Below are 12470 nucleotides of genomic sequence, written 5' to 3'. Positions count from 1 at the left end.
ACAATTGTGAGTATCTAAGATAAGTAAAAAGAAAGGAAGATATACTCATCTGAGATGCCACAGTTTGGCAGAATTGATCCCTTTGAACCAGCCACAGATGAATGGTCTCAATTTATAGAACATCTTGCGTTCTACTTTCACGCCAACAAAATCATGGGGGAGGGAAAGAGGAGAGCGATTCTCCTGAATATTTGTGGGAGCAAGACCTACGGTTTGACTTGAAGCTTGACAGCCCCCAGTGCCCCAGATTTGAAGGCTTTCAGTGAATTAACCGACCTCATTAAGGGACATTTTCAACCCAAGCCCTCAGTCACAATGCAGAGGTTCAGATTCAATTCACAGAATAGAGCCCTGGGGGAGACTATTGCTACCTGTGTGGCAAAATTAAAACAACTAATGGAATATTGTGATTTCATTAAAACTCTGAATGACATGTTCAGGGATCGTTTGGTATGTGGATGCAGGAGGATGCTATTCAGTGAAGATCGCTGGCTGAAATGAAGCTTAATTTTAAGAAAGCGTTAGAAATAGCGCTTGCGATGGAAAATGCTATAAGCGATTCACAAGCAATTCAAGAGGTGCAAAATGGTGCAAAATAGTTGGGTGGGTACAGTCAGCCAAAAGTGACGCGAAAAGCCAGGACTCCACCACAAAGCGGGAAGCAGCCCCCGCTAACCGAAAATTTAGAAGAAACCGCTTAGCAACAAAGTTGAAACTAATTTTTATCAACATGGAAACAATAATACTCCTAACTATTGGCAATTTAAAAAAGGTAGAGTATTATTTTTGTCACAGAAGTGGACACAACGAAACATTACAAAGCGAGATTTAAACAGGCTTCCAGACAACAGTCGAAGTCCAATGAAGTCTATTGTGTAAAAGAGCCAGAAACAACCAATCCTGACATTGATTCATTATTCAACATGAAAGTTGGGAAGACAGAGCCAATTATTGTCACAGTGCAAGTGAATGGTAAACCATTAAAAGTGGAAGTAGACACAGGTGCTTCTATTACTGTAATAGGAGAACACACTTTCAGATATTTAAATAAAAGTGATCAACAATTAAATTTGGAACATACATCTGCCAAGTTGAAAATGTATACAGGTGAAGAAATCCAGGTAAAAGATATCACCAGTGTTCATTATAGACACCAATTGGCACAGCTACCCATGATGGTATTAGAAAGTAGAGGACAAAGCCTGCTAGGTCAAAATTGGTTGAGGGAAATTAATCTTGATTGGCCTGTGAGATTTCAAAAGGAAACAGGAAGAGTTTCTGAGTTGAAAAAGGGACAAGGCAAAATACTTCAGCCAGAGCCCGGAGAGTCCAAGGACCGAAACAGGATGAAAAAGAAGTGTGTAAGCATTCAGCAACCTGAAGTAATGGAAACTGTCTTAAACAACGACATGGAAGAACAGCAGAAGAAACCCAACGAGACTCTGCTGAATGACAGGATTCAAGATGAAGCGAGTGAGCTTCATAAAGAAAAGGAAAACCTGTTGAAAGACCTTCACACACTACAAGATTCCCTCAGGTCAAAGTTTGTGCCTCTGAAAAATTACAAAGAGATACAGGAAGAATTTAACATCTCTCTGAACAAACTGAAGAACCAGTTGCCAGAGAAGACGCAGCAATGTTCAAATTTCCAGAAGGAAGCCAGCAGATACAAGAAGGAGACAGAAGAGCTGAAGAATCAGTTAATGGAGCTAAAGAGGCTTTGAAAGCAAAAGTCGTAGAACTCCAAGGTGTGAGTAGATAATGAAGTCATGGGTAGATCAACTACTGAACTAAGACAAGCTGAGATTGCACCTGAGAGAAATTTGGTCAAGAGTGAAGTTAAAAAGAAGGCCGAGACTAAACTCTGTGGTAAAAAGAAGAAGACAAGTAGGGAGAGGATGCAGAATTACTGATGAAGCACCGTCTTCTGACAGGACTAAGCCTGATACCTCCCAATTTGCAGGGGAAGGTGGAGAATAGTCAAGGGACCAAAAAGCATGATTTGCATAGTTGTGACAATTTACTGCTGGAGAATCAGTGTAGATAAAGAATTTTAGTGGAGGACCAATGTGGCCCTCTATTAAAGTATGCTCTGTGACTGGACCATTGTCGTACCATGTGGAAGTGGAGGGCTGGATCACCTGTAAATTATGTGGATCATTTTAGAAAAAGGGAGATAGCCCAACAAAATGCTGTTCCACCTGTAACCATTACTGAACACGTGGTTCCTATTCAAGTTGCTCAACCAAGGACAGATATGCCCAATGTCTCTGTTGGAGTGGAAGACACTGAGCTGCAAGTGCCTAATGAGGTACCTGATGTCTATGCGGTTCCAGAGAATGTGGTTCCTGCAAAATAATCTGAAGTCACGGATCTGCGACGTTCCACATGGATCAGGAAACCATTTAAAAGACTGAACTTGTAATTTCATGACCTGTGTTAATGTTGTAATGTCATGCGATAAATATCCTTGTAAATATAAAATGAATAGAAAAGGTAAAGGGGGAGGAATGTAGTAATTATAGTTTTGAGAAACATAGGGCTGTAGCTTTAAGAATAATCCTGTGTTAGAAGATCATATGATCTGTGTAAACCAATCAGTTAGCAGCACAGGGAAACTCTAGGAGGGAGTTATTCTTTAGTTTAGTTCTTGAGTTTGATGTACATATGTAGTTGCTACTCCTGTCTTGTAAATAAAGTTAAATGTGTCTACTCAGAAAAGTTGTCTTGAAGATCAACTCTATAACAAATGGTTAAGCTAGTTGTTGGCCAGGTATACTCAGGTCTGCACCATTTTGACTTGAGGAAGGAAAGATGGGGCCATATAACAGGAAAGCCACCCAGATTTGAGAGAATAAAGTATAACCTTTCTCATTCTTTCAATAACATGCATCATCTCACACAGCAGGACCAAAGCTTACCCAGAATGGCTCAGGAAAAGGTGCACAGTAAACACGATCATGCTATTATGACATGTCAGATAAAAGGTATCGCTCATGGTCCAATGCTTCCATATTATACAATGTCCCATGACTTGTGTTGTTTTGTCAAGTTAGTAGGTTCTGACATTAAACTAAGTCAAACTGCAACTGTTAGGGGATTGAATTTTTGAAGAGCTTCTCCCTGTAGTACTGGCCAAAGTTCCACAAGAATAAGAGCAGGCAGTGTTTATTCCATATATCCAGGATTGTCACTAACCTGCTACTGCCGCTGGGCCTAATATTCATTAGTTCAGTAAATGTCCAATGTGAAAGAAACTTCCTATGGGCATCTGCCCAATTTGGGGCACAGGATAGTGGGCTGGCTTTAAAGAGATACAGCAGCACCTTAAACAGTAAGTGGAAGAAAGCATCAGTTTTAAGGAAAAGGCAGAATTTCTGTAGCACCTGTAGCAGCATGGACATAAATGTCTGAAGCACTCAAAACCCACAGTCAACTGTAAACGGAGTTTGCCAAACTTACGTTTAGTTTTTTGCTGACTGCAGTGGAAGATCCCTTCGATGGGTGCTCACAATTGCTGCCTCCCGCTTTCTACTGCCCACGTTTCTTGGTCGGGACCAGGAACTGGTGAGAACCCAGCAGGCAGAGAGGAAAATGATATTGTGACTTCTAACTACATCATCGGATCCTGATGAATATATATTCATGAAGCTCCTGTCTATTGTCGGCTTGAGCACCATCAACTTAGATCGAGGTCATTCTAAGAATCAGAGAGGCCGGAACCAAGCAGTAAATCGTCACTTCAATAACTTGCACATGCAAGTAGGGACAGGAAAATCACTCCTTGTTATGTCAGCAGACATATTTCATTGAAGGGAGATAGCTAACCTCCCATTCTTCTTCACAGAGCATTTTCCATGCATCACAGGAAAATACAAATATAAAACAGTTCAGGAATGGGGATAGGCTTTGGATCAAACATGATACCAGCTGCAGAACTAACATGTTAACATTTGTTGCAGTTAGTTCTAGACAGTAATTGATGTAGAATTTATTTGGAGTATTCCCATCTTAGTGGAGAGACCCACGGACACTAATGTTGGATAAACATGCAAGGATTGCTGAGCATGGCCGCCTTGCAAATATTGCACTGTAAGTCAGAGCCTGATGGAAAGCAGCCCAGAAAAGTGCTGCAAACAGTTGGACGGACCTTTAACTCATCCTGCAAGATGGTATCAATGCAGGTTATATTAAGCCATCCACAGCTTCCACTTCATCATCTCCACTTTGCATCAGGTTCGAATTGGACTTAGACTTTTATGGTCAGTGCACAATTTCAAAGGTTGGAGCTAACACAACACTCTGAAAGATTGTGAACTGTGAGGAGGATAGTGATAGGCTTCAAGGGATTGTTCGCTGGGTGGACATGTGGCAGATGAAATTTTAATGCAGAGAAATGTGAAGTGATACATTTTGGTAGGATGAACAAGGAAAGGCAATATAAAACAAAGGAGACAATTCTAAAGGAGGTGCAGGAGCAGAGTAATCTGGTGGCACATGTGCACAAATCTTTGAAGATGGCAGGTCAGGTAGAGAAAGAGGTTAATAAGTCATATGTGATCCTAAGCTTTATAAATAGAGGCACGGAGTACATAAGTAAATAAGTTATGGTAAACCTTTAAAAAAACACTGGTTTGGCCTCAATTGGAGTACAGTGTCCAATTCAGGGAACACGCTTTAGGATATGAAAAGCACTTGAGAGGTTGCAGAAAAGATTTACGAGAATGATTCCAGTGATGCGGGACTTCAGTTATATGGATAAATTGATGAAGCTGGAACTGTTCTTTGTAGAGAAGAGACAGGCACATGGAGATTTGATAGAGGTGTTCAAAATCATGAGGGATCCAGGCAGAGTATATAGGTAGAAACTATTCCCATTGGTGGAACGGTTGAGAACCAGAGGCCACCGATTTAAAGTGATTGGCAAAAGAACCTGAGGCAACGAAAGGATAAGAGTTTTTTTACGCCATTAGTGATTAGGATCTGGTATGCACTGCCTGAAAGTGTGGTGCGGGCAGATTCAGTTCTGGATTTCAAAAGCGAATTGGATAATTATCTGAAGAGAAAAGATTAGCAGGGCTATGGGGTAAAGTGGGGAAGTGGAATGAGTTGAATTGCTCTCTGAGAGAGCTGGCATGGGCATGATGGGCCGAAAAGCATCCTTCTGTGCCGTAACCATTCTATGATTTTATATTTTAGTGATTTTGTAAGTTATAGCCTGAGATTGGCCATTTTCCAACCCAAGAGGACAATTCCTGAATGAAGAGTGTTTTGGAAGATCATGACTAAAGCATCTGAAATTTTCTTCACCTACTTCTTTTAATATCCATGTCTGGAAAGTATTAGGTGCTAGAGATTTGTCAACATTTAGTCTAATTATTTTCTTCATTTTTAATAATTTTGTTTATATTAAATCTAGTAAGTCCCTTTCCTTCATTTATTTTTAGTTTTCTTCATATCTCTGGTGCTTTATCCTCTTCCTCTGCTGTGAAAACTGATCTTTAAAAAATTCATTCATGGGATGTGGGCATCACTGGCTATGCCAGCATTTATTGCTCATCACTAATTGCCCTTTTTTCAGAGGGCATCAAAGAGTCAACCACATCTGGAGTCCCATGTAGGCTAGGCCAGGTAAGGACAACAGGTTTCCTTCCCCAAAGGACATTAGGGTTTTTACAACAATCGGTAATGGTTTCATGGTCATCATGAGACTTTTAACTCCAGATTTTTATTAAATTCAAACATCACCATCTGCCATGGTGGGATTCAAACTCAGGTCCCCAGAGCATTGTCCTGGGTCTCTAGAATACCAGTCTAGAGAAAATACCACTATGCCACAGCCTCCCCAAAGAGTGATAAATTAACAAATCTGCCGTTTCCTTATTTTCAATTACAATTTGACTTGTGTCTGTCTGTAATCCTCAGGCACTGCCTATTTCTTTATATATTTCTGAAAATATTAAGGGCCATAACTTCCTCTGAGTGGCAATCAGCGTTGGATTGCCAGTCCGTGTCCAAATACACATGTGGATTGCTTCTGTGCAAGTCTCGCCCAACCTTCTGACTCAGGCTGGGCAAGATCCAGGCAGTGCAGCTGTACTCGAGGCCCAGCGTTGCAGCCCAGCTCCATCTGGTAGGTCCTGAGGGAGCTTTGGGGAGGAGGTGGAGAGGGGTTAGACCTCAAGGGCGGGTATGAGGGTGTAAGGGGGTGTAGGGTGGTGGGGAGGGTGTTGGACCTTTGAGGGGGGGATGGTGTTTGGGGGATGTGGGGGGTCAGATTCGGAGTGGGTGGGGGGGTGGTTAGACATTGGAAAATGGAGGGGGATCAGTCCCATGGGGGGTTGGGGGTGTGGGGTGAGTCCCATGGGCGGGTCGATCTGGGTGTTTACAGTAGTTACCCAGGAGTTAGAAGAGGTTTTAATTTTTCTAACCTTTTCTGAGTAGCTATTGATGTAACCCTGCCGGAACCATCCGAAGTTTGCAATTTAAATCACTTTTTTGGGTGGCTCCCAGCTCAGGGCAATTGCCCAGAGGAAGTCATGGAAACCCGTACCTGTGAGGTTCCGACAGGAATTCCCAGCGCATCTTTGGGTAACTCCCTAGCTGACGCTGGGGAGCTCAGAATTTACAGCAGTGTTCTCATTGTTATCTCTTGTAAAAAAACACTTCTATAATCCTGTTTCACAACTCTTACTATTTTCTTTGTATTGTCTTTTGTTCTTTATATTACTATATTTCCAATGCACTTTAGAGGACAGCCCTTGCCCTTTAGAGTAGGAATATAGGATTAGGCCATTTCAACCCTGAAATCTCTTCTCCCATTCAATGAGATCATGGCTGATCTGCGATTTAACTCCACAGCCTGAATCTTTAGGGTGGCAGAGAATCGGCCCCCACTATCTGCAGCCATTTTGCACTCAAATGAGTGTTGATTGACAGTAGGTGGGTCTTCTGCCCCTCACCTCGGAGAGCTGGCGGCCTAACTAATTGGCCAGCAGATCTCCAGTCCCTGCAGCAATAGCGCTGCAATGGCCGGAAGAGGAACTGCATGGAGCTGCCTGAGGCTAAGGATGGGATTTTCCGTGTCTGCTGGCGTTGGGCATCATGGTGGGCGTGAGTGGACAATATGGTGGAAAGGCCAAAAATCTTGTTCACGGTGTCATGAAACTAGTTTACAATCGTCCGCTCTGCCCACGTTTCCCACTGCTGCACATCGGGTACTTGATTGTAATACATCTGCATATTATTATAAACCCAGTTTGTCAGAATCAGCCTGCACGCTGCATCATCCGAGCACATTGGCGCGATTGCATGCCAACATGCTTCACAACAGCATTTATAAGGTGTGCACCTGGTCAGCTGCACTTCGAGGGGAACTCAGAGGTGAGTGCACAGTAACGTTGCACAGCGCTCGCCAGGGTTGTCTGTTGGACCTCAAGGTGCCATGCATTCAGGTGAGGGCACAGGTGAGTCGTATTTTCCCGGCTGGCTGAAGTTCGGTGCCGGGGCAAGGGCTGCACTGTGGTTGAGGTGAGTTGGGGGGTGCAAGGGCTGCACTGTGGTTGAGGTGAGTTGGGGGGGGCAAGGGATGCACTGTGGTTGAGGTGAGTTGGGGGGGCAAGGGATGCACTTTGGTTGAGGTGAGTTGGGGGGGCAAGGGCTGCACTGTGGTTGAGGTGAGTTGGGGGGCAAGGGCTGCACTGTGGTTGAGGTGAGTTGGGGGGGCAAGGGATGCACTTTGGTTGAGGTGAGTTGGGGGGGCAAGGGCTGCACTGTGGTTGAGGTGAGTTGGGGGGCAAGGGCTGCACTGTGGTTGAGGTGAGTTGGGGGGGCAAGGGATGCACTTTGGTTGAGGTGAGTTGGGGGGGCAAGGGCTGCACTGTGGTTGAGGTGAGTTGGGGGGGCAAGGGCTGCACTGTGGTTGAGGTGAGTTGGGGGGCAAGGGCTGCACTGTGGTTGAGGTGAGTTGGGGGGTCAAGGGATGCACTTTGGTTGAGGTGAGTTGGGGGGGCAAGGGCTGCACTGTGGTTGAGGTGAGTTGGGGGGGCAAGGGCTGCACTGTGGTTGAGGTGAGTTGCGGGGGCAAGGGCTGCACTTTGGTTGAGGTGAGCTGGGGGGTGGGCAAGGTTGCACAGCAGCTGATGGTGGTGCACAAGCACATGTGGGTGGTGATGGGGAGGGGAAGTGGACATGCATTAAGAAAACCTTATCTAAAGTGACCATCCCTCTGCAGCTGAGACAGTTCAGGCGCAGCCACATTGATATGACCGGAGTCGGGCTTCTAGCCTCTCTGCCCACTCAAACTACGCAGAGGCATAAAAATGCCACCAAATGCTCCAGAGCTTTTCACCTCTTGAGCACAGACTGCAAACTAATGAGGGTTTTAGTGGACTGCGGAACAATTGGATGGCTGGGCACATTGTACAGTCTCCTCGCTAAAGCTGCCCATGGAGCAGTCACTGCTGGAGGTTCTCACAGCCTCTTGCAATGTCACCATCCCAGTTTGGACCAGTCTCCCCCACAGTTCAAGCTAACAGTGCAGCCTTGCAGTGTGGGTTAGGAGAATGCCTGCACCTGAGCTGAGAGCACAGCATGCAGTCCAATGGGCAAAGCTGCCGCCAAATGGTCAGGTGGAGTGGGGCGGAGGTGGGTGGGGTTTTGGGCAGCCATGCAGTGCACTGAACTCTGGCCATCCAAGTGGTGGCCAGCATTCTCCTGGATGTGTTAAGGGGCCTTCAGACTCGACCAAGAGAGGTTCTTAGAACATTCAGGCTAATCCACATGTCTCTCTCTTTCATCCTCCAGGAGGACTACATCAGGAGCATGGAGCCTAGTGACCTAGCTGTATGCCGCATGGCTTACAGAGAGCAGAGATGACAGAGGAGAGAGCGACAGAGGAACCTGGCAGGGCAGAGGGAGGAGCAGCAGCCTCTGGAAGAAGGGGTGGCTGGGGCTCCCGCACACATTGCTGAAGAGCCACAGTGAGCCATTGATGGTCGGCGCCTAGCTAGACCCAGTGTTTACAGGCAGCGCTTGTCATTCCTGCAGATAACAAAACTAGTGTCGCTGAAGACTGCGCATTTCCAGGGAACTGGTCGGTCGCATCTGTCACCTGCTGCAGGATTTGGTGCCACAGGGACAGGGAGGGCATCGACTGCCAATGGTTGTGAAAGCGATCGTGGCACTCAATTTTTATGCCAGTGGCTCCTTTCAGGGCTCCACAGGTGACCCGTGTGGGATATTGCAAGCCTGCACACACAAATACATCAATGAGGTCACGGACGCTATCTTCGTGAAGGCACACAAACTTGTGCATTTCACCCGGGATCAGGAAAGCCAGGAAGCAAGGGCTCTGGGATTTGCCTAGATCTCAGTTTTTCCACAGGTGCAGGGTGCCATCAACTGCACTCATGTGGCGCTTAGATCTCCATGGCAACAAGCAGTCAACTACATCAACTACAAGGGTTTCCATTCACTGAATGTTCAGCTGGTGTGCAACCACCACAAACACATCCTGCAGGTCTGCGCACGATTTCCAGTGAGTGTCCACGACTCCTACATTCTCAGCCGGTCACAGATCACTGACGTATTCCAGGGTCCACAGAGGCTGCAGGGATGGCTCTTTGAGGACAAGAGCTACCCGCAGAGGATGCGGCTGACGAACACCTATGTAACGGCCTCAGACTGCAGCAGAGCGACGGTACAATGAGGCTCATGCTGCAGCTCGTAACTTGGTGGAGCAGACCATCAGGATGCTGAAGATAAGGTTCTGGTGCCTGGACTGGTCTGGTGGAGCCCTGTAATACAGTCCACAGAGGGTGTCATGCATCGCTGTCACCTACTGTGCCCTTTACAATCTGGCACTGCTATGGGGGGAGGAGCTGGTGAGGAGGAGGCGGAGGAGCTGGAGGTTCCTCCGGTGAGGAGGACATCAATGGGAATGAGGGTGAGGAGGTCCTCAAAGGTGAGGATGATGGCGATGAGGCCATCACACTGACCAGATGAGGCAGATGTGCTCAGGAGGCCCTCATAACTGCTAGATTCGCAGAGGATGATGACAACATGCAGTGAGGAGAGACCATAGATCCTCACAATGCATCTGTGAACGTTTGACTCCAGTCTGGCTGATGGTAGCGCACATACCCTCTGTGATAAGACTCCTGTCATGGAGATCCAGTGGATGTCCATAGCCCCTACATTCTAGGAGGATGATGGTGACATGCAGTTGGGTCACTCCATAGATCCTCACATAGTTTATGTGAATGTCTGACTTCTGTCTGGCTGATGGCACCTCGCTTGCGCTCTGTGAACAGGGTCATATCATGGAGATGCAGCGGGGAAACCTTCACTTCTCCTCATCCTATGGCATCCTTCTCGAGCAGAACCCTGCAGAGCCACACTGTCACCGGACACAGATGTTGATGAGATAGGGGCCAGCCACACCTCAAAGGTGCTGAGGGCACACAGAGAGAATGATGGACTCTGTGCCATCGGCCCAGGACATTCTGGCAGTGATGATAAGCCCCATCGAGGTGCAGACTTGACTGATATGAGCAGTGACAGTGAAGGTGCACCATCAATGTGCTATGAAGGTTGCACAAAGCACAGGGAAGAGGTCCTTTACCTTATGCAGAGACCAAGGTTTCACATCTGAGTAACACAAACACTGGCTATCAGAACAAGGAGCCATAGGCAAGAAGACATTCTTGGGTGTTTATTAACAAAGTGAACAATATGTACAAGTGATTGACACCTGTGCCCAGGCTGTGCAACCACATCTTCTTGATTGAGAATGCTGTTGCTGCTGCTGCTATGGCTGTTGCTGCTGAGCTGCTGTTACTGTGGACTTTCTTTCTGTCCCACAGTTGGAGGAAGAAGTCTGCTGTCCACAAGGAGAAGAAAGGAGTGCGAGGAGTGAACTTTTTCTTTTGGGAACTGCTGCACCCCTCTGCTGCTGCTGCTGCTGCTATGGGGTAGGGCCTAGTAAGGCCTCAGAAGCCTGGGAGCGGGAGTTTGGAGAGAGCCAGAGGAGAGAGGACCCAACTCCAGGAGGACTGTCACTGTGCCAGAGTTGGGTGCCTGGGGGAGAAAATAAGCTAAGACTGTGTCTCGACTGCTTGGCTGCCTGCAGGAGGAGGGAAGGAAGATCTGCTGCTTTCTGAATAAGGGAGGATTGTGACTAACTGAGCTTTGAAAGGGAACAGAAACCTGCACCCCACTCTGCCCTCCCTTGCCTGGGTTCAGCTCGTGCTGCCCAGAGCTGTTGAACAGGATCCGCGTACTGGCGCTTTAACAACCTGCTGCTGGAGGACGAGCGGTTCCTGGACTCGCTCCGTTGTTTCTGGGCCGGCTGGAGAAGGAAGCGGGGAGGGTCCTCCTCCTTGAGGCTATGGTGGGACGTGGGCAAGGCTCACGTCTGCGTTTTCTGTTACGATTGTACGAGGGGGTCGACAAAGTTGTGGAAATCCAGGGTGGAGGAGTTGGAGAAGGAGGTGCTCGACCTGGAGGTGCGTCTCTGTCAGCCCGATGCGGACCCGGCCCTGCGGCTGGTGTACGATGAGAAGAAGGGCGCGCTGCAGGACCTGCAAAACTCACAGTGTGTGCGTGAAGTCATAGACCCAGCTCCTCAAGGACCTGGACCGCGGCTCCGCCTTCTTCTACTCACTGGAAAAAATGGGCAGGGTCCATCAGCAGCTCCTTACGCTGCTGGCCCATGATGGATTCCTCGTCTTGGATCCGTAGGGCACCAGGACCATTGCCAAAACCTTCTACACTGCCCTGTTCTCTCCAGACCTGTCCAGCTAGGATGTTTGCAGAGTTTTGGGGGAGGACCTGCCGCAGGTCGGCTCGGAGGGCGCTGGAAAGCTTGACTCCCCGAAAAGTCTGGGGGAGCTGACCGGTGCCCTCGACAGCCTCTCCAGGGGCAAGTCCTCGGAGCTGGACGGGATGACTGTGGAGTTCTTCAGGGCATTCTGGGACATCCTGGGGAGTGACTACGCGGGGGTCCTGGGGGAGATTATCACAACCGGGGAGATGCCCCTCTCGTGGCGCAGGGCTGTCATTGCCTTGCTGCCTAAGAAGGGGAATCTCTGCCTTCTTAAAAACAGGTGCCCAGTCTCCCTCCTCAGCACTGATTACAGGATCTTTGCCAGGGCCATGTCTTCTCACCTTGGCACTGTGCTGGACCACATGATCCACCCTGCCCAGTCCTACACCATCCCGGCTACACCATATTTGATAACATTCGTCTGGTCCGGGACATCATCCACTTTTCCCGGAGGACTGGTCTGTCGAGCGTCTTCCTGTCTCTTGACCAATAGAAGGTGTTCGACGGGGTGGATCATGAATATTAATTCGGAACTCTGCGAGCATTGGTGTTCGGGATGCATTTCGTGGCCCAGACCTGACTCCTGTACGCTGCCGCAGAGTGCCTAATTAAGGTTAATAGGTCCCTGATGGCGCCCCTTTGC

Source organism: Cetorhinus maximus, chromosome 2, assembly GCF_964194155.1.
Source record: "Cetorhinus maximus chromosome 2, sCetMax3.hap1.1, whole genome shotgun sequence".
NCBI lineage: Eukaryota > Metazoa > Chordata > Chondrichthyes > Lamniformes > Cetorhinidae > Cetorhinus > Cetorhinus maximus.
This window is presented reverse-complemented; position numbering follows the sequence as displayed.